This window comes from Schistocerca piceifrons, chromosome 7 (assembly GCF_021461385.2).
Source record: "Schistocerca piceifrons isolate TAMUIC-IGC-003096 chromosome 7, iqSchPice1.1, whole genome shotgun sequence".
NCBI classification, from domain to species: Eukaryota; Metazoa; Arthropoda; class Insecta; order Orthoptera; family Acrididae; genus Schistocerca; species Schistocerca piceifrons.
Window position 1 is genome coordinate 467,438,028 of NC_060144.1, and position 23,131 is coordinate 467,461,158.

At 37.6% G+C, this 23,131-nt stretch overlaps 1 protein-coding gene across 2 annotated transcripts in view; it reads left to right on the forward strand.

Annotated features, from left to right (window-relative positions):
* Nucleotides 1-18,445, forward strand: part of LOC124805047 (formin-like protein 20) — a 241,223-nt gene extending 222,778 nt beyond the window's left edge. For both annotated transcript variants that reach the window (XM_047265467.1, XM_047265468.1), the window contains 2 exons: nucleotides 11,829-11,888; nucleotides 18,147-18,445. The gene's annotated coding sequence lies outside the window, so the exon portion shown is untranslated. The remainder of the gene's footprint in view (nucleotides 1-11,828; nucleotides 11,889-18,146) is intronic.
* Nucleotides 18,446-23,131: the final 4,686 nt, after the last annotated feature.

Consider the following 23,131-nt stretch of genomic DNA (forward strand, 5'->3'; position numbering starts at 1 on the left):
GTATTAATAAATACTTTTCTTTGAAAGGTACAGCTTTTTGAGGCAGTAACAAGTGTTTTTTGCCCTTGCCTCACCATTTTTATTTCTGAAATGGAAGCATGAAGCAAAATGTGGATCATATTGATACTGTGTACAATGATAAATTGAAACTGAAATCAGACACATAGTTGAGATGCACCTTGGGACTAAAGTATTTCATTTTGTGGAAATTGCACATCCTTTCTCAGTATAATTTAAATTTTTATATCACTGCTTTATTAACTCTTAAGTGGACTCATTATTGTATTGAAAATATGGTGGATAGATACTGCATGTTATGTACCTTCAACGTTTTTGCTAAAAAATGTAACATATTTTTCAAAATTCGAAATCTCGGCACTTAATGAGTGATCTGTGACCAGGTGCATGCATTCAGTCAATGCTAGGAATCTGAACATGAAATCAGTATCAAAACTAATACAAGGAGAATAATTCCACATTGCCATGTTGATGTGAAGACACTCAAAACAGCACTGTGCAATGTTCCAGTATGATCAGTGTAATGTGTCTGCCAAATAAGCAACATTTCTATTTATGTGTAATGTTTGCTTAATTAAATGAATATTGGTTTAATTTTTAAGAAGGTTATTTTGTCAAAGTCCACAAATGTAAGCTCTATGTGTAGATGCAAAGTGTTGTTACTTCTCTGCTTGCAGTAAGAAAATTTATTCTCCTCATTCAGGAGCTGTAGTTGTGACATTTGTTTACTAATGCAAGACTGGTGAACTCATATTCACAGATACTTCACAAAGTTAAAGCAATCTAATACATTATAATGATTCCATTTATTTTTAAGTGTAGAAAATATTCATCTTGAGGTTGAAGCTCTGCTGTCCTTGCCTGCATAGAGATACATTTGCTTTTGGGCGGGATCCAAGTGGGCGAAACAAATTTTTTGCCTTCTTCTACTATCCAGACATGTATTGCTGAAGTTTCAGCATCATCAGTGGGCTCGTATTTTCTTTCTATTAAACAACTGGATAAATGCTTTTTACTGGATGTACTTGTATAAATGAGAGTTTTTAAGATAGTATTTGCAACTTTGAAAACTGACAAGACTTTTTATATTCAGGTTGAGTGAGGAGGAAAGGAACTTTCTTTGTGGGGTGATTGTATCAGTGTTCTGGAAGGAAAAAATAAATAAATAAAATGTTTTCCCTCTCCTTAACCGTAACCAACATACAGCTGTTTGAAAATCACAGGCATCAGTTGCATGTCCTCCTTCACTAGCAACATTAGGTTACGTAATTGTGTCTTCATTGACCATAGGTCTTTTTCTATACCATACTTTTTTTCCACACATACACATTGATATGTCTTTGTGGCAACTGACTTGTACACTACTTGGGCTGATACTTCTCCAGTTATGAACACACACCCGCACACAAGTAGTAAAGAGCATTTTCCCTGTTGTTTAATCAGAAGAAAATAAAACTCTGCTGATTCAGTTGCAAGTTGAGAAAAAATGTGTTTTGCTCAAGGCAGATCCCATCCAAAAACAAATTTAACATACAAAAATAGTTAATAGTATACTTAATTTTCAGAACCACATGAGGAAAGAGAAAATTAGTGATAGGTGACATGTGGAATGATAGGTGACTCAAAATCATGTTAAGGGAAATGTACCTTGTGTAAGGATGAAGGAAGATAAAGATCTCGGAAAATAAGATGATGTAACTTGAATAATAAAAATTTATTGCTTGTAAAATAACAAGTAACTACTGCCTTCCTTTGTTACAGAAGAAACTAAATGTACACTCCAAAGACCTCTAGAATTACTTCGACAATAAAGTAATTTCCGCACATGCTGAATGAAACATATCAATAACTTTGAATAAGGACAATGTGTTTCAAAAGCACACAGAATAGTCAGGCTATGTGTGCACTGATGTAACACTAATAATGAAAGCAAAATGCAGCAGTTCTGGTAAAACAAATTTTTTTATGACCAAAGAAAAAACTGTGAACAGAATCCCCAGTTTTCAAAGATAATGCTACATTCAGGTGACAGCAGCAATCTACATGTTGCATTGTATTAATGGCATAGTATAAAACCTACATGGAAAATCTGCTGTAAAGTGACACCAGTTGACTGGAGATAGGTGATACTGATTTCATGTATATAATTTATAAAGTATTTTCCACAAACAGCGGTGTCCTTTGTTGACTTTGTAGCTGTGTTGTAATTGTAACTCCTGAACTACTTCAGTGGTAAAAAGAATCAACAGTTGTGAAGAGATGTACAGAAGTGAAACAATAAGCTTATTTTGAGGAGGTGTACAGTTCATAAGCATCACTGAGCAGATGTAGGGAGTAGGTACTGCTTTGCTGGTGATTGCAGAAATGGAAGTCCTGTCACTGACAATTTTGTTTTAAAAAAGTAACTTAAACATGGATTGTTTGGTGGAAGTACAGACTGTTTATTAAGACTAAAAGCTCAAAATACATAGCCTGCTTGTCAAATGCACTGGAAAACATTTGAACTCAGTAAGTTGCAGTAAAACAATGGAAAATACTTTAGTCATTTAAGGTATTGTTTTATGGAATTCATATTTACTTTGTGTATCCTATAAAACTTGGAAAGTAGTTGTAAAAACTCATTTTAAACTTGAATGGCTGTTATCTGATTCACCTCAGTTCATTATATTATATGGAGGTGCAATCAGTGTTGATTTAATCCAACAGAGATAGCCATCATGTATATTTTTAAAAGTGCCTTGTTGTCAAAAAAAAATTTTGACAACCTTGTTCAATAGTACAAATTTTTGTAATTGTAAAAAAAATATTTATTTTGTTGCATTTGTTTACTGGCTGTGAAAATTGTTTTAATAATTTTCTGTGGTGAGTTAGTGCATTGAAATGCAACTTGGTGCTATATTTACATTTTACATAAGAGCATTAAAGAACATAGGAGCTGTCTCATATATTCATAAGGCATATATGATCTGATTGTGATAACATTTCACAACTAACATTGGAGTATTGCATTAATATCTTTAAATAATCATAAGTTCATTCATATTTTCATTGTTACATCTGAACTGAGTAGCCAGTTTTCATCTTCAACCTTCCTTTTTTGTTGTTATATTTATTGTGTTTACATTATTAATTTTTGTTTTGTAATGTTTTCGTTATTTTATCGACAACCCCAAAGAAACTTCATTTGACATTTGATCATAATTAGCTATCACCTTCCACAAAAATGTGGTATTAGGGATGTTACTGAATTTGGTGCCTAAAACTTAAGAGCATTGGAGTATTGTGCATATTTTTTCTTTCGTTTTAACATTAGAATTCATATTAATATGTGCAACATAGCTGTGATTGTATTTAAGACTGAATATTGGCATATTTCCTTAACTTTTTACCTGTTCAGTTTGTGTTAGCGTTTGTAAACAGCAGCATTTATTTTTTACTGCCTTTTATGTTCTACCATTGTGTGTTTATAGTATATTCGTGGATGTTGTAGCCATTTCTTTTTGATGGCTTTGTAAATATTTTCCACGCAACCAGAATTATTTATAATTTTATATTTAAGTAATGTAATTATTGTTGGTCTTCCATTAATGTATTAAGTGAGGAAATCAGTCTACTCTCAATTTATATGAGAAAGAATGCTCTGCAAGTATTGAAATTTGCTTTAAAACATTTTGTGTGTCACACAGGCTGATTTGTGTGTGCTGTAAAATATAAACTATCAGTAATCCTCGAGGGGCATTCTTTCTCTCATCTGTGATATCATCAGTGATCATTTGATCACTATTTGCTCAAATCAGGTGGTTCTTCCAACTACTGATATTATTTGAAACAATAGTATTTCTTGTTTCTGTCTTTTCATCATCTGTTTTCTTTCTTCTCTCATGTCTTTCATCTGAAACCATAAAAAGGAAACACAATATTTTCCTCAGTTATGATGTACTCATCCAGTTTTTACTTCATCATAGATTTTTAATTATCATATTTTTAAACCAAATGTTAAAAGTCTCCATGTGAACCTTGTTTACCGTCACTATTAGTTGATGTATCGAGTGTCATATGTTCTTACATAGAGCCACATGTTTTCTTACTTTCTTACTATTTATTGTATAAGCTATACAGCTTGTGTTAAGAGATACATTGCCACTGAGCACCTTCATGTTCAGCTGCGGTTCCTAAGTAAGTATAACATCTACCATTTGTGCAATCCTTTTAATAACACACTAAGTAATAGCATTATAGTTCTATTTTTTGTGGAATTATTGAGTGTGTTTGTATTTTCACAACCTTTCTCAGTGGCATAACTGAGTAAAATTTTTTCAGATTTCGAACAGATCAGTTAAGTTATAATTCTTGCTTTTGACAGCTGCCACTCCCATTGTCTTCAGTAGTTACACCAGACTGTTCCAACGCTGCCCCATAAGGCACAGACACTTCCAGGTGCCCCTCACATTCCTCATGGTCAGGTGCAGCTAATATTAAGGGAAAGGGGTCAGGCAACACACAGTGAACATCTCCAGTCTGAATTCAAGCATTTATAGGACACATTTCAAGGACAACAGCTGCACCAAGAAAGATATGGTGAACACTTTGAAGTACAGTTGGTGATGAATGCTTTGTGGCTCAGAGGAAGATGCCAGAGTGATATTACATCCTTAGCGTGATATTTCAACTGGCAAGGGACTACAGGTTTTCCATTGATATGGATCGAGATTGTTCCAGCTTTCTCTGAAGATTTGAAATACGTTCCCCCTTGTGAAAGAATACATTGGCCATCTTATGCCAAGTGTAGCCAGTATTTTGTGTAACTCTTGCAGTATTTACATGAAACTAACCATTTGCTCTATCACAAGTGGTTTGCTTTAAATGTGAGTATGAGTCGGTTCTGCCAGAATATTGTCCACAGGATGAACACTAAATACTGTTCAGAAAAAAAAGATAATCTTGAGCAGTCAGACAACTTATTGGGCTCCAGTAACTGGAAATGCAACTGTGTTTCAATTATGGCACAATAATTTCAATAATAGCTAGAGGTGCACCCTTCATATATCATGGTGGCAAGGTTTACAAATTTTGGATATGAAGCAATAACAAAGAACATGCCCAGTAGTTATAAGGGGACAGGAATGGCAGTTTTGGATACAGTATGGGCCCTTGTACTCTTTTTGCATCATGTGGCACTGCAGAGAGCTGATGAAAGTAGAAATTGCCGCACTCTGCTTGATGTCCCTTCACATGCACACATAATTCGATCCACCTCTATAAGACTCTGAGCTTTGCTGTTCTGTGCATATAAGGAGGGCGCAAATCAGTTCCAAGAAGTCAGTAGTTTCAATATGCCAGTGCCAGTGACAGCTGTCTAAAGCTCACGAATTATAACTCATTTTATACAAGTTGAAAAACAAAGTAGTTCCTTTTTTTTTGTATAGGAAGACAAAGAGATGATGCGGCAGATGCATTATCTTGACATAGAGGTGATACTGCAGATGCATTATGTTTGAGGAGGAACCGATTTTAATTTGTTTACTCTGTAGTTCCAGTTTGACTTTTTCAATGCAACAAATGTTATTGTTTTGTTAGTGGGTGTTAGCAGATAATTAGAAAAGAGTTGTTGGCAGAATGAAGGAGCCAAATCTGTAAATGAAAGAAAGGCTCACAGACAACTGTTCAGAACATGACCTATTTCCCTTAAAAGATTGATAGTATATTTCAGAAAACCATTTTATATTGTATACATCTTTCCATTTCTGCTTTGCCATCTTGCATGATCATGCTGTTGACAGTACGTTGCACTCTAATCTTCCTCCATTTCAGTTTTGCTTGAAGAAATGCACTATTTTCAGTGTTGAAGAAATGCACTATTTTCAGTGAACAATCTTCCACACCCTTGTGCCATCAAAAGCTCATTTTTCTTTTAAGGTTGCCATTTTGATCATTGTTCATGATTGATATTGCATGTAGAGGTATCAGGTTTTGATCTTTTAAGACCATAGATATTATGAAGTGCTAGTCTTTTGTTAGTATACACTAACAGGATAAGGTGTGGAGTGCTAATTCTGAAGCCATACTAGCAAATGTGTATATTGATTACTCAATTTAAACAGCAAAGTGAACATGATAAGTGTAGCATTGGACCCTATCTATTCGCTTGCACAATTATGACTCAATGGAAAGTAAGTGAAACTGGCCCAAAAAGTGTTTTTGGTATGTTTGAAATGTAATTTATCTCTTTGTGGATGAAATGATTGAAAAGGAAAAATTATATTTTCAGCAACATTGGGCACTCCTTCTTGCATGATCATTAGGTTTCTGATTTTAAAAGAACAGTCAGCAAAGACAGTAAGATCTCCTGGCCTTCAAGATTGATTTATTTCTCACACTGGTGAAAACTGCAAGGTCAGGTATATTCAGATAATTCCCAGGTACTGTAACAGCCACAACAGAACAGTGAATACTACTCTTGCCATTCCTCATGTAGAGCTGCTACACATATCTCAGAATTTGATAAAACTTACATAATCCTGTATCAACTTCAGTGATGACCATTTCTAGCTTATTTGGTAAAGAGCGGTTCTGTTCATTAGATAGTATTTGTTATTTTGTGTCAGACTAATAAATATTTTCCATGTTGCTTGTATTGTAGTGATATATTGGTCATTATTCAACCGATACTTTTCTTTCTAAATTTATGAACACCTTTTTCAGTTTCCAGAAAAATTGTGAACTGTTCATCCTGCAGTGTAGCAGAATGTCCCATCAGTAGTGCTGGGAGAGAAAATGTGCAATCAAGTCTCAGCTATTAAATTAGCTACAGCCACTTGATATCATTTATATTGGATGATGGAACATACCAGGAGAAATGTTTGATTTCACCCACTTTCATCAAAGAATATCTGAAAATAACTTGGTGTGTAAAATGAGGCTTCATAATCTTGAAAGACAGCATCATTCTTAGAAAAGTACTTCTGTATCATAAAATCACTAGGTCTCAACAAGTCTACATAATCTTTGAGTGTAACTCACCCATGGTGAAATGTAATATTCAGTTTGAGCAGCTAATGACAGACTGACTGGTGGGACACGTTTTGGAGTATGCTTGGCTCCTGGTGTTGCTTGTGTCATATTCCTCTGCAGTTATTTATAAGAACCTGTTTGATTTTCGGCAGCCTTGATCCATGAGGGTTGGTTTTTGTCCATTACTGTTCTTTGCTGATTATATCCCTGCTAAGTCATGTGTGAAATCACTTTAAAATCTTTTCCTATCAGTAGATCTAATGTACTGATAATTTGAAATACACTTCCTCAAGTAAACCACATCTCAGCAGTTTCTCCCTTCTGAAAATTGGAGAGATATCTCATTATACATTTCCTGCAACATGTGTCCTATTACATGTGCAGCTACTTAATAAAGCATCAAAAAAAAACCATAGATTTTTGTGTCAGACTGTGACACACTAAAATTAATTCTTGTACAAAAATTTTGTGTTGATGGTGGTGATGAAGTAATTTTTTTCTTAATTGCATCAACATGAGACAGAAATGTTTTTCTGGTGATGCAATCAGCTTATTGTCTTTTGTTCTGAGCCACTACAAGGGGAATCACAAGTGGTTTTAGTTTATTGCAATAGCACAGTTGGTTAGATGGTTGACGGCAGCAGTCAACATAGTTTTCAAGTGTAGAAATTTTGGGTGCAACATTTGCCTGAAATCAGGGAGACAGGATATTGTTCTTTATGCGGTTTTTTTTACACCATTCCTGTAAGCCATATAGGTACTAATGGTGGTATGTGTGCTTTCCAGTTATGACCATTCGATTGTCTTCCCAGGATAATTTTTCGAAGTGATAGCTTTTCTGTTGGGGCTTTGTAGCTGTCTGGGCATGGATTTTAAATTGTTGTTCAGGAGGACTCAAATTGGGTATCAGTGTTGTGGAGAAGTTTCAGTGCCATTCATAACAGATGGCCCAGAAGCAGTGAAGATGAGATGCTGTCATAGGGTGGATGGCAGAGAATTGGGGGGGAGGGGGGGGGGCTTAATGTCTAGATGCACAGTATGGATAATGCTCAGTACTGGAGGATGGAAAAAAAAGCAGAGGGTACTGACAGAGGTCCAGTTACTTCATCCAATTCAAACATTGGCATATGTTGCCAACCAAAGCGATTGATTGCAGCTGATGAAGCAGTATGCGTAGCAGTCAGCTGTGGAATTATTAATTTCTCACAATTACAGTGTTGCTATCTGAAAGACTAAAATAAGGCATGCAACCCACTTATGTGTATAATTAAAAGTGTATATAAAATTGCTACTACATGGTACTTACAAATACTGCAAAGAAAAATAGCCTAATAGTACGACAAAGACACAGGAAAAGAAAAAACTACTATCTACCACCATCAAACTACTATCGACACTTTAACTGATTAACCAACTTTTAATACTTCTGTTAGTACTACTGCTTCTATGACTTCAGTAAACTTGTCTTATTGTTCATTCATTAGGGTCATTGTTTCATTGCGGTACTAATACATCTCTACCACTGAAGATTGTTTCTTCTACTGGATCTGCCCTTAAAACTACAGCAGCCAGTGTCTGCTGAATTCCTTGGGTGTAGGGTGACATGTCTTCCACCATAGCAGTCGGCTCCATGATTCACTGTAACTTCTTGGGACCCACATTTACATAACTACTTGCACTAGTGCAGTGGACTGTCTTTAAGATTGTTTCATTCAGTGATTGTCGCCTCAGTTACCTTCTTTCCATCTGCAAAAGATGTTGATAAGCGCAGGTCGCAGCATACTGATATGTGGCTGAATGGTTCATGAAATCCTTGATGGTTTCGTAGGTATTCTATTATCCAAGATGCAAGGTTGACATTTTCCTCAATGCTGCTTTGGGATCCAAGCATACTTCACCTGTGACAACCATTACCCACAGCATCTTCGTAGAGCACAGTCCTACAAAATGTGTCCCGAAGTGTCCTCAATGTTGTAGGGCAACTATCATATGTCTATCTTCTGATTTTATGCAGATACCAGCCATGACTGTGCAGGTAATATGTCAGTCTTCTCGATGGGTGAAGAAATCACATTGTTAGTGTCTCCCATATCATATATTCTCCTGCACCTGTATCTGAAGAGTCCCATTCATTTTACCACAGATTAATTACTTCATATTGTCATTATTCCAAGTATCCCTTGTACTTCTGAATTGATTGTCTTTCTTTAACTTAGACAGGGCTCCTAATGTCAAAGTCCAATGAGAATATTTCTAGGATTAACAATAAGGAATCATTTGGAATTGTACAGCACTCACTTGCAAATCTCTATAAATCACCTCGTTGCACTCTTTCAAATACTGAAACTGGCTTCACAAGTTGTAATCCTGCGTGCTCGCACCATATCCCACAACAGGTGGTAATACAAATCTATGGTATGCTTTGATTATTTTCAAGAGAAGTTAAAATTTTCTGTATTTGATGTTTATAATTTTTGTGCATCACATTTGTATATTTCCTGCATGCCTCCTCTCTGTGGTGTCTGAAATTCTGACAGTTATCTAGGATAGCTTTAGATACCTCATTGCTGCACTTTTTTCTAATCATTACATTGTGCAATTTTATTGTACAATTTCTTAGTAGATTCCTTTTCAGCAGGAAGTATCTATTTTTGTGGGGTTCTGGTGCATGGAGTGCAGCATTACACTTATCATCTATAATTCTTCTCAGATCTTTGCTTATGACAAACAACACATTATCTGTAAATACTACCAGTCAACGTATGTTACTGCCGCCATGTAGCTTTTGTATTATGAACTCCATTGGTACGCTGACAGCTTTTTTAAATGATATTCATTTCTTGCCCTGAGAACATTAAAGACTTGTCTCTAAATACGATAGGCTCTCAGTATACTGTACAATTCCTTACAACACTCCAACTCCCTAAGGTGATGAAAGAAAGATGGCCACAATAAGTTGTCAAAAGGCTGGTAATATATCTATCATCCTTACTAGAGTGTAAATAAAATTGTCTGTTCTAAGTGACATCACCTTATCAATTAGGTCTTCAGTTGTCATATTGCTCAAAAATCTATATTGCTGAGGGCTCACTAGAGTGTAAGTAAAATGAATGCCTGTTCCAAGTGACATCACCTTATTTGTTACGTTTCAATTTTTGTACCTCTCATAAATCTGCTCAGTTCATGCACCAGTCTATGTTTGTAGTCTTTTGTGTACAATGTTTTGAATGTCTTACCAAGAACATTCAGTCTGTATGATTTGGATATAATCGTATCCTTATCTTGCATTTTTTTACCATGTCTGCATTCTTCCATGGTGCAAAGGACCTTCCCTGTAAGAGAGTAGTGCTGTGGTGAGATATTAGATGCTGTTGAATGTGTGTTGTTACATCACAGTGCCCATTGTCTATGATTATGTGTTACAAACCTTCAGTGTTCAGAATTTCCATTAATGCTGATATTGTAGATTCCAATATGGTAGAACCCATTAGCAAAATTTATTATCTGTACAAAAATATCTGGACATCCCTACGTAATGTAGAACTGACCATTAAATGTCCTGAGAAGTGGGTCTGCCAATATAAAACAAAGTGGGGAGTATTGTGTTGTCAGTAAGAATAGAGCAGTAACAGCAGAATGAGTTGGTCAGTACAGCTCAGTGACTTTGAACATGGACTAGTTATTGGATGGCACGTGAGGAACAAATTCATCAGGGACATTTGAAACCTTCTAAAGCTGCCCAAGTCAACTGTTGGTTATGTGATTGTGAAGTGGAAATGTGAAGGAACAGCCACAGTTCCCTTTGCCTCAGATGCCAGTGTCCAACATCACTACCTTCTCCGGTTTCAACTCATGAGGAAGTATGAGCCAGCCCACTGTTCAGAGTGATGGTTACCAGAAGGCACAAATGTTGTTGTTTTCTAAAAAATTGTATCATGCCAAAAATTAATTTTCTTGATGATTATTGGAGTTATTAAACCTTTCTACAAAAAATAATTTTAGCAAATATTCGTTTTTTATTACTATTTATGGGGTCAAACACTGTATATGGGACAAACATTTTCCCCTGTCATCTCGAGGGCACACACTTTTCCCCCATTGCATCATCTAATTTATTTCTGGTAATGTACAGTGTGATTGAAAACTGTTTTCTTAGGTCAATATAAAAAATAACTTAAGTAATTTTATTATATACTTGCCTGACATTTTCACAAGCTTTTATATTTAAATACCCATCTTGCCCATATCAGCTTTTGTATACATATGAGTACGCTTCTGGCTTGGAATTAAGATTAGGCCCATTTTCGGTGGGATTGTCTATTGCTTCAGATTTCCTTTCACAAATCTACCATTGCCTTATTTTCCTGACTGTCTGTTGTAGATGCCATTTGGAAAGTTTGATAATATTATTTATAAAATACGAATAATGATGAAACTGTTAAGAATTACTTAGACTTGTGTCGTAAAACAGCCACTAAATCTTAACTTTCGAGGCAATGAGTCATACTTTAGAAGTTTCACTGAAATAGAAAGAGAGAGATTAGCACAACCTAAGAATTGAAGAGTGGTTTCATTATACTCTGATTGTTATCTAATGTGCCTCCTTTCTTAGCCAAAACTGGAACTTTTGGTGAGTAGTGTTTCTTGCAAACAGCATGGTATGAATTTGTAATGCTGTGGGCAGTACTAACCAGTGCTGATGTTAAACAAATTTCAGTGTGTCTTGATTTTTCAGATTGAATCTTATATATATATAGATTTTCAATTAATTACAACTCCCATTATTCCTTGCATTTCAGAGGTTGTGCACACCCAACCAACAACATTCCTGCTACAGAGGTCGACAGTGATGTTGATGAGTAAGTTGCATGTCGCATATCTACAGATCCGAATCTCTTCTTTTAGCCGTGTGTCAAAGGCATCAGTTTTATTACGGTTTAATTAATATTTCTAGAGATGAATTTTTTGTAAACTTGTAGAATGCTGTCAAACGGGGTGATTTCAACTGTTTTGTGGTTATTTTCTGCATAACTTGCATAGGTTTTGGTAGATTGCATTGTTTGTTACACAGGAGTGGTGGGGTATAAGTGTAACGAATAAAATATCATAAAAGCAGAAAGTCTGTGTGTACCTGTACTTTCCGATGGACGAACAAATAAAGCATCCAAAATTACACCATAGGTTGGGATGATCCATTGTGGGTTATTTTGCTGCCTAACTACCAGAATTCCTTAACTTCATCTACTTCGTGATCACCAATCCCATTGTTAATTCTCTCTGTTCTTATTTCTGTTAATTCTCATTACTTTCGTTGTTCTTCAATTTACACTGCATTCGCATTCTGTACTCATTAGACTGTTCATTCCATTCAACAGATCCTGTAATTCTTCTTCACTTTCACTTAGGACAGCAATGTCATGAGTGAATCTTATCATTGATATCCTTTCACCTTGAATTTTAATACCACTTTTAACCCGCCCCCCCCCCCCCCCCCCCCCACATGTATAGACTACATCCTTGTCTTACACCATTTTAATCCGAGCATTTCGTCTTAGGTCTTACATTCTTATTATTCCCTCTTTGCTTGTGTGCATATTGTATATTACCCGTATTTCCCCATAGCTTACCCCTATTTTTCTCAGAATTTCGAACTTCTTGAACCATTTGACTCCGCTAAAAATTTATTCCAGGTTAAAAAGTCCTATGAACGTGTATTAATTTTTATTTAGTCTTGTTTCCGGTATCAACTGCAATGTCATTGCTCTTACTGTTCCTAAAGCCAAACTGATTATCATCTAACACATCCTCAATTTTCTTTTGCATTCTTCTGTATATTCTTATCAACAAATTTTTGGATGCATGAGCTGCTAAGCTAACTGTGCAATAATTCTCACACTTATCGGCTCTTGCAGTCTTCAGAAATGTATGGATGATGATTTTTTGAAAGTCAGATAGTATATCTACATCGACATCTACGTGGATACTCTGCAAATCACATTTAAGTTCCTGGCAGAGGGTGCATTGAACCACCTTCACAATTCTCCCTTATTCCAATCTCGTATAGCGTGCGGGAAGAACGAACACCTATATATTTCTGTACAAGCTTTTATTTCCCTTATTTTATTGTGGTGATCGTTTCTCCCTATGTAGGTCGGTGTCAACAAAATATTTTCGGATTCGGAGTTATTGGAATTTTGTATACCTATAACACTACCTTTTATAAAGACAGAAATCATTTCTGTTATATTCAAAGACTTTCTGTCAGTTACTACAAACTGTGATCTCCATGACAGGAAAACATGATTCCAGTCACATAACTGAGACAATATTTCATAAGTATGCAATTTCACTAGAAGCCGCTTGTGTGTACAGCGTCAAAAGCCTTGTGTAAATCCAGAAATACAGAATCGATCTGAGATCCCTTGTAGCACTCAACACTTCATGCGAATAAAGAGCTAGTTGTGTTTCACAAGAATGATGTTTTCTAAACCCATGTTGACCGTGTGTCAATAGACCGTTTTTTTCGAGGTAATTCATAATGTTCGAACACAATGCATGTTCCAAAGTAGCTGCAATTCGACATTAATGACATTGGCGTGTGATTAAGTGGATTACTCCTACTACCTTTATTGAATATTGGTGTGACCTGTGCAACTTTCCAGTCTTTGGGTACAGATCTTTCGTGAAGGGAATGGTATTAATGATTGCTAAGTATGGAGCTATTGCATCAGCATACTCTGAAAGGAAACTAATTGGTACACAGTCTGGACCATAAGGCTTGCTTTTATTAAGTGGTTTAAGGTGCTTCACTACTTAGAGGATATTTACTTCTATGTTACTCATGTTGGAAGCTGTTCTAGATTCGAATTCTGGAATATTTACTTTGTCTTCATTTGTGAAGACATTTTGGAAGGCTGTGTTTAGTAACTCTGCTTTGGCAGCACTGTCTTCAGTAGTATATCTCCTTTGCTATTGCGCAGAAAAAGCATTGATTGTTTTCCAGGTTTCGAGACAAAGTTTCATTGTGGAAACTGTTATAAGCATCTCGCATTGAAGTCCGCACTAAATTTCGAGCTTCTATAAAAGATCGCCAATCTCGGGGATTTTGCATCTGTTTAAATTGGGCATGTTGTTTCGTTGTTCCTTTAATACTGTTCTGACCCATTTTGTGTACCAAGGGGGTTCAGCTCCATCGTTTGTTAATTTATTTGGGTATAAATATCTCAATTGCTGCCGATACTATTTCTTTCAATTGAAGGCACATCTGATCTACACTTACATAGTTAATTTGGAAGGAGTGGAGATTGTCTCTCAGGAAGGCATCAAGTGAATTTTTATGTGCTTTTTTGAACAGGTATATTTCTCATTTATTTTAGAAGGATTTGGCAGTTACGGTATTCAGTCTCGCTACGGCAACCCTGTTTTCATTAATCTCTATATCGGTTTTGATGCTTGTTATTAACTCAGGCTTATTTGTTGCTAAGAGGTCAAGCGTGTTTTCACAACCGTTTACTATTCACGGGGTGGGCTCATGAACCAACTGCTGGAACTAATTTTCAGAGAATGTGTTTAGCACAATTTCGGTAGCTCCAGAATTAAACGTGTTTTCGCCAACATATCTAGGGTAAATTATAGTCACCACCAACTACAATTGTATGAGTTGGGTACATGTTTGAAATCAAACTCGGGTTTCCTTTCAACCTTTCAGCAACTGTATCTTCTGAATTGGGAGGTTGATAAAAGGATCCAATTATTATATTATCTGGTTGCCAACAATTACCTCTGCCCATACTAACTCACAGGAACTATCTACTTCAATTTCGCAACAAGATAAACCACTTCTAACAGCAACAAACACGCCACCACCAACTAGTTTAGCCTATCCTTTTGGAACATCTTTAGATTCTTTGCAAAAATTTGGGCTGAACTTATCTCCGGCTTTAGCCAACGTTCAGTGCCTGTAACGATTTGAGCATCAGTGCCAGCCATGACAATTTACAACTGTTATACCAATGGTTCCTGTATCTGTGTTCGGCCTACACCCTTTGTGGCTGAAGCCCTTCTTGTTTTTTCCCCGAGACCCTCTCGCCTAAAAAAACCACCCAGTCCACACCACACAGACCCCGCTACCCGTGTAGCCACCTCCTGCGTATAGTGGAGACCTGGCCTATTCAGCAAAACCCAACTACCCTGTGGCACAAGTCAAGGAATCTGCAGCCTACAGTGTCGCAAAACCGTCTGAGCCTCTGCTTCAGACCCTTCACTCAGCTCTGTACCAGAGGTCCTCAATCGGTCCTGTCGACTATGCTGCAAATGTTCAGCTCTGCTTTCATCTTGCAACCAAGACTGGTAGCCTTTACCACTTCTGTTAGCCACTCAAAACCAGAACAATTGGCTGCACCCTGTGCTCTTCATAGCATCTGGGAGGACCCGTTCCACATCTGAAGTGACTCCACCCAGTATGCACACGGAGTGCACATTGATTTTCTTTCCCTTCTTGGCAGCTAGACCTCTAAGGGGCCCCAAAACGTGCCTAACGTTGGAGCTCCCAACTATCAATAATCCCACCCTCTGTGATTGTCTGTATTTTGCAGGCTGAGAGGTTTCCTCTGAGACAAGACAGGCGACAGCACCTAGCTCAGTGGCAGTGTCAGTCACAGACAGCACTACCTGGAACCTGTTTGTTAGACAAACTGGGGAGACCTTACGTGTGTCGCCTGGGAAGTCGTTCACCTCCCACTCAACCACAGGTGAGGGGTCAACATCAGTGCGAGCAGTAACTTGGCTAGCCCCCGGTGAGCACTGATCGGAGGACTTAGACGTGCTGGACGTCCGTTGGATCCCCATGGCCAGCCCACAACAGTGGTGCCCATCCGCTGCAGCCTCAAGCTGTGTAACCGAAGCCATCACAGCCTTAAGCAGAGAGCGAAGTGTCACCAACTCGGCTCGCATCTGCACACAACAATCGTAGTCCGTGTCCATATTAAAGACCGTGGTAAACTAAACTATGCAGATAAGCGGATTATCAGCACGAGCTGCACAACTCTACTGTAGACCCTGATGAAAACGCAGGAACTGTGTCTAATAAATCGGATTAATACGCAGAGATTCAAAAACCTAACTACCGAAGCACTCAGGCGAAACTAAATAATTCGCCCCTGATTAGGAACTTGTAATATGTCACAAAATCAGTTTACTTTCTGTCGCAAACGAAAATGTGAGAACTGTGGTTATTAGATATTAAATTAACATACAGAAACTCAAGAAACTAAAGATGATGATATAAAATTTGCTCCTGGTTAGGAACTCGTAAAAGTCACAATATTGGTTACTTCCCTGTGTCTCGGCCGGCTACTGCTGCCTGATGGCATATCACCAGACTCAGACGTTTTACACACCAACGTGAATAATCATTTCGTTTCCACTTATCCCAATGGTTTTAGAAATTCTGATGGAATGTTATCTATCCCTTCTGCCTTACTCAATCCTACGTCTTCCAGAGCTCTTTTAAATTCTAATTCTAATTCTAATTCTGGATTGCCTATTCTTCCATATCAACTCCTGTTTCTTCATATATTTCACCATCTGATAAGTCCTCCCCCTCATAGAAGACCTCAGTGAACTCTTTCCACCTACCTGCTTTCTCCTCTGCATTTAACAGTGGAATTTCCACTGCACTCTTAATGTTACCACCCTTGCATTTAATTTCACTGAAGGTTGTCATGACTATTCTGTATGCTGAGTCTGTCATTCCGACAATCATTTCTTTTTCAATTTATTCACATTTTTAATGCAGCCATTTCACCTTAGATTCCTGCACTTCCTATTTTTAGTGACTTGTATTTCTGTATTCTTGAATTTCCGTGCTCATTTTTGTACTTCAGTCTTTCATCAGCCAACTGTTACTCGTGGTTTCTTGTACCTGTGTTTTCTTTCAGACTTCCATGATTGCCCTTTTTAGAGGTGTCCATTTCTCTTCAACTGAACTGCCTACTGAGCTATTCCTTGTTGCAGTATCTACAGCCTCAGATGACTTGAAGTATCTCTCTTCATTCCTTAGCACTTTCGTATTCCACTTCTTTGTGCCCTGATTCTTCCTGACTTTTCTCTTAACTTCAGCCTACTTTTGATTACTACTAATTTGTGATCTGAATCTATTTCTGCTCCTGGGTGTGGCTTACAATCAAGTATCTGATTTTGGAATCTCTGACTGATCATGATCTATCTGGGTCACTATAGGGCACCATCGCCGCATACACGAGTCATGTGGCCTTTGCATAGATGTAGACTGCCACATACCTCCACAAACTTACCAATAAACTGTCGGACCCCTGATACGCAGAATCAGTGATGTATTTATTTCGTTCCAAAGACAGACAAACATGCTATTACGCAGGTGGTCATAATGCTTTGGCTCATGAGTGTGGGTATAACTTACAAATCACAAATTTTTCTATCAATAATTTGCAATACTGAATATCATGAACAGCTTTATCCAAAAGTTCTGGGTCATAATTACATCGTACTTCAGCACCTTTTCTGCTTTTATATGTTCTGAACATTGTCCAAAATCACACCACACAGTACACACCATAATTATTTTATAACTTTACATGAAAAACTCAACAAACTTGTACAGGACTTGTCTCAATGCTGTAGACTACTGAGCTCATTGATAATTGCAGTTGTGATACTTTCCCACTCGTCACAACAATAGAAAGTTTCCACTTGACGATACAGCATGAACTTTCAACTATGAGGCTGTTCATCAGATATTTGCCTAGGTAAACAATCAGGCCAAAATAAAAGTCATGGAACATGATAAATACAATCTTGCACTTACAATAATTAGCATACGGAAGTGAAAATGAGCAGCAGTTCATTGCTGTGCACTGGGAAAGAGCAAATGAACATGAAATCCCCACAGTGTCTTAAATCACCCCGTTTGATGGTACTTTATTGTGGTATCTATTTTTCAAATTTCACTTAACTATTTTCATCCAACATTGATTAAACAGTAAACATATTTCACCCAGTATAACAGTGAATTGTTTTTATAAATTATTATCCTTCTAGTTGAGTCTCATAATATGCCTCTTATTTCCTATTTTTATCAGAGCCTCCATGGTGTGAGTGACCTCCAGGGTAAATGTGGAGCTGGCCTCCCAAATGCACGAGTCGCTTCTGAGGTGATGCAAAGATACAAAACTGTATAGTAACTTTTGGTGTACTGCTGTGATTGTAACGTGTATCTTTTGTATTGTATTGTATCTGGTCACACCTGAAGCAATGAAATTTTATAAAAATTGTGTTTTGACACTATCCATTGACTGGAGAATTGTTTGTTGTATAAACATTATTTGTTCCTGTGTCTGTTGTTACTGATAGAAAATAAAGTACAAATTATTGTAAAATGTGAAACAAAAAGTCAGTGTGTGAAATTGTTTGCCATCCTTACTCCTTATTTTCAGTATTTGCACTAGCAATATTCCTCTAAATTTTAATACTACACATTCCATTATCAATCTCATAGCCTGGTTCTGAAGACATAGTGATGTAGGAAATGTAGTGTCTTCCGTAGACAAAAGTAGAAGAGTCAAAAATTATGTGCAGCTTTTCACAAAGTAGGAATTTCAACTAAATTGGGCTGCTATGCAAAAACATTAATGAGAACTGGAATTCTACACAAAAAAACTAGTACTCACTAGCATGTACACCATATACCCAGGATCAGTGGCAGCATGTCGTGACATGAACTGCATGAAGAACTGGAAGCCTTGAAAAGCCATCATTATCAATGACTGTTGAATAGTTGTCCAGAATTCATGGAGATAGTTCAGAGCTGGGTCCAAGGCAAGGACATCTCCATGGGAACCCAGATGTGCCCGTTAGGATTTCACTCAGTATTATGTCACAGTCAGGCTTCTTCTGTTCTCTCTCCTGTCGACTGCCCTTGGTCACCTCTTGGTTTTCTCGACCCGAACAGTGTTAGGTTTCAAGGCCCATATGCGTTTCATTTTTCCCTTTTCTATCTCATTGGGGCATCTGCCTGCTGAGGGTAGTAGTAGGAACTTGCTGCCTTGTAGGAAGAAGAGGTATTGTCAAAGGCTAAGGGACTATCCTTGACGGAAAAGGAAGACACCAAACAGCCATAGAGTGCCTACTATATACAGAGAGAGAGTGTGGCCATTGGTGAAATAGCTCCAGATTGGCTGACCAGCTGCAGCACCACTTTTTTCCCATGTGTCTCTCTCAGTTCAGATGTTCACAGTGCTTTCTGGAGTTGGATTATTGTTTTGAAGATTTTTGGAAAACTATTTCAGGCTACAGCATACCAAGTGTACAGGTGTCTTGTTTGATAGTATCCAATACTACTCATGAAATCTAGGGAAATTTTACTTGATTCACAAACAAACATCTGAAGTGAAAAAATACTCTCTCACGGTAACCTTCCATAAGTATCAAATGAATGCAAGTGATCCAGTGTCATGGCATATAGCGAAAATCATGAATGTTGCAAGTCAAAACAAGGACGTGGGTGAAACCATGTTGGATATAGTGATCACAGACAATATCCTTGGAAGCCATCTGATGAAGTTCCATACGCTAGTCACAGCCTGGGACAGTGTGCTCAAGGATCAGCAAATGATTCTGAAACTCCAAGAGTGGATCACTGCTAAAGAAAAATGATTGAACGACGTGGAGGGCGCATCTAACATCCTGGCAGTGACTTCATCACAAGGCTGGAAGAAAGAGCACATGAGCACAAAGAAGAAGAAATCAAATTCAAGAGGAAAATTTACTTGCAGGATCTGTGGGAAGTAAGGCCATTTGTCATGAAATTGCTGTTCTAAGAAGAAGAAAAGTAGCAAGAAAATAGAGGTAATTTATGTGTTCATTGTTATCAGTGGAGGGTCACACGAACACATGATAAAGTGATTTGCAATAGTATGCTGAATAAGTGATGTCTGGGTTCCTAATAGGGGGCATCACAGCACATCACTTTTCAGTGGGAAATCGTTCACTGAAATTTTCAAATGTCAAAACATCAAAATTTCACTTGGAGATAACACTAAATGTGAAGCAAAGGAAATCAGATTAATTAAAATAAAGAAATTCATGAATGGGTGTTGGAAGAAGGATGAATTGATGATGTGCTGTATGTCCCAAAAATAAGGATGAATTTGTTTTCTGTCAGTATTTGAATGACTAAAGGTTTCGAGGTGAGTTTTGTATGTAAGTTTGTAAACATTTGTTGTTGCTGATATTGCACTGCCCAAGGAATAAAACAAGGAAATGAGATTTTCAGAATGTTTTTGTATCAAATATCTTATGCGGTGTTAATACAGTGTGACAATTATTGAAATATATGAAATAAAATTGCCGTAACTTCTGAACAGTTTGCATTAGGACATTCAAATTGCACAGTTGGCTGTGGCCCATGATGAGAATTAGTATGCACATGCGCATGTGCCTTGTTGTTGTCGACCATTTACAAGTGAAAATGTCATGATACAGTGTGCCTGGGCATATAGTGTTTGTGGAGGCCTACTATGCAAGCAATAACAGCCCAACTGTGGCTCAAAGGAAGTTTGCGACAAAGTTCAAACTGAAGACAACTGGTCCAAGTGTGCTAACAATCAATAATTTGATTCACAACTTTGAGAGATCGGGTAGTGTTCATGATGACAGTGTTGGCAACGTCGGTTGTCCAAAAAGGGTGAAAACACCTGAAAAAAAATCAAGAATACATGCACTGTGTTTCAAACCAGCCCCCAGGAGATTGATCAGATGAGCTGCACAACAGGTGGGAGTCAACTGGGAGACACTGTGACAAATTGTTGGTGAAGATCTGCATTTCTTCTCATATAAAATTCAAACCCACCAGCTATTAAGCGTCAGGGCCATGGAACAGCGGTTGTGTTTCGCCAACACTATTGTCCATAGAATTGATGAAGAAGACTTTGATGTGAATACGGTTTTGTTTGCTGACGAAGTCCACTTTCATTTGGATCAGTTCATCAATAAGCATAATTGGCACATTTTGGGGACTGATAATCTGCATTTTGGTTTGAGAAATCTCTTCAACCTCAACTGGTGACTGTGTGGTGTGCAATGCCCAGTCGCAGTTAATCAGTGCAGTATTCCTTGATGGCATGGTGACTACCAAACAGTAAGTGAAGGTTTTGGAAGATGATTTCATCCTCATTATCCAAAGTGACCCTGATTTCGACAGATGTAGTGTATGCAAGATGGAGCTTGACCCCATCAGAGCAGGAGAGTGTTTGATGTCCTAGAGGAGCACTTTGGGGACCAGAGGCCACTGTCGTGGGCCTTTGGCCACCATATTCTCCGGATCTGAACACACATGACTCTTTTTTGTGGGGCTATATTAAGGACAAGGTGTACAGCAATAACCCCAAAACTACTGCTGAGCTGAAAACAGCCGTTCAGGAGGTCATCGACAGCACTGATGTTCCAACACTTCAGCGAGTCATGCACAAGTTTGCTATTCATCTGTGCCACGTCATCGCCAATGATAGCAGCCATATCAAACATGTCATAACATAAATCCAAATATCTGTAGTGACATTTATATATTGAATAAAGTGTGTGCACGCTGTAGTTTGTAACTAATTTCCATTTTTTCTCATATAGTTCAATAACTGTCACCCTGTATCTCGACTGTGAATAAACCGAAAACCTGGCACAAAGATTGGCTCATACAAATGTCAAAACAAGTCCTATCAAGGGAATAAGCCCGTCTGATGTGGCGTCCTTCATTTGTGAAGCATGTCAAAATGCAAAATCTACTGTTTGCTTTTTAACAAGAAAGTTGAAAGAAGAGATTCAGAAATACGCAATTTCATACTCAGTGATGTATACAGGCCAAATCAATCAATGTTGCAAAGTATTTTTTAACGTTCACAGATGACACATCTGTTTTTCATCGTGTCTATATCTTGCAAAATAAATTCGACATTTTTTATCATTTCAAGGAATTCAAGATGATGATGTTGATCAGTATGTCCAGAACTATGAAGACTCTAAGGACTGATCAAGGGAAAGAACACTTGAACAAAAACATGAAGAGCTATCTTTTTGTATTTGGGATAGCACTTGAGACAACTTCGCTGTATGCTCCTCAACAAAACAGAAAAGTAGAATGCAGGACCATTGTTGAGTCCATGACGTCCATACTCATTGAGATGAATATTTTGAAAATTCTTTAACTGGAGGCAATTAACACTGCTGTTTATACATTCAATCAATAAAGGAAGAAATGCAACACCATATGAAAACCCCCAGAAAACCCCAAATCTCACACATAAGGACTTTTAGAGCAGAAATGTTCATCCACGTTCCTAAATTGACCCATAAGAAGCTGAATCTGAAGGCCAAGAAAATCATCATAGTCAGCTATCATGAAGAATCTTGCAGCTACAGGTTTTTTTGATCCAAAAAAACAAGAAAATCTTCAAATCCCACAATGTTATTTTCAGTGAGGGAATCCGACCATTCACAAACCCATTTCCAGGCAGGATTGTGTTGTTTTACATTGTTTATTACCTATTTTGGACTCCAACACCAAAGACTCTGAAGGCAAAGATTGAGACCAGCTGAAGATGAGAGGAAAGTACAAGAAGATGGGGGATCGATATCCCAGACTACTACTCCAAGATCAGCAGCAGTCTTACAGATTACGTGACAGGAGCCAGATTAGACCCCCACCCAGATATGATGAGATCTGCGCAGATTGTCTTGAACTGAACACTTTTCAAGAGGCAGTCTCAGGTCCAGACAAAGAAAAATGGAAATGAGCCATAGAAGAGGAACTTGAAGTGCATCAAACAAATGAATCTTGAGTCACCATAACAACAGAAGGGACCTGAATGACAATAGATTCAAAGTTTATTTCCAAAATCCAAGCATTGAAAATGAGAATGGCTCCCAGTGTAAAGCCCAACTTGTCATTTGAGTCTTTACTCAACTCTCTGGACTTGACTACAATGAAATTTTTTTGCCCGTAGTGAGACATGAGTGACTACACAATTTTCTTGCAATTCCAGCCATAAAAGATATTGAAATGTTGCAATTTGAT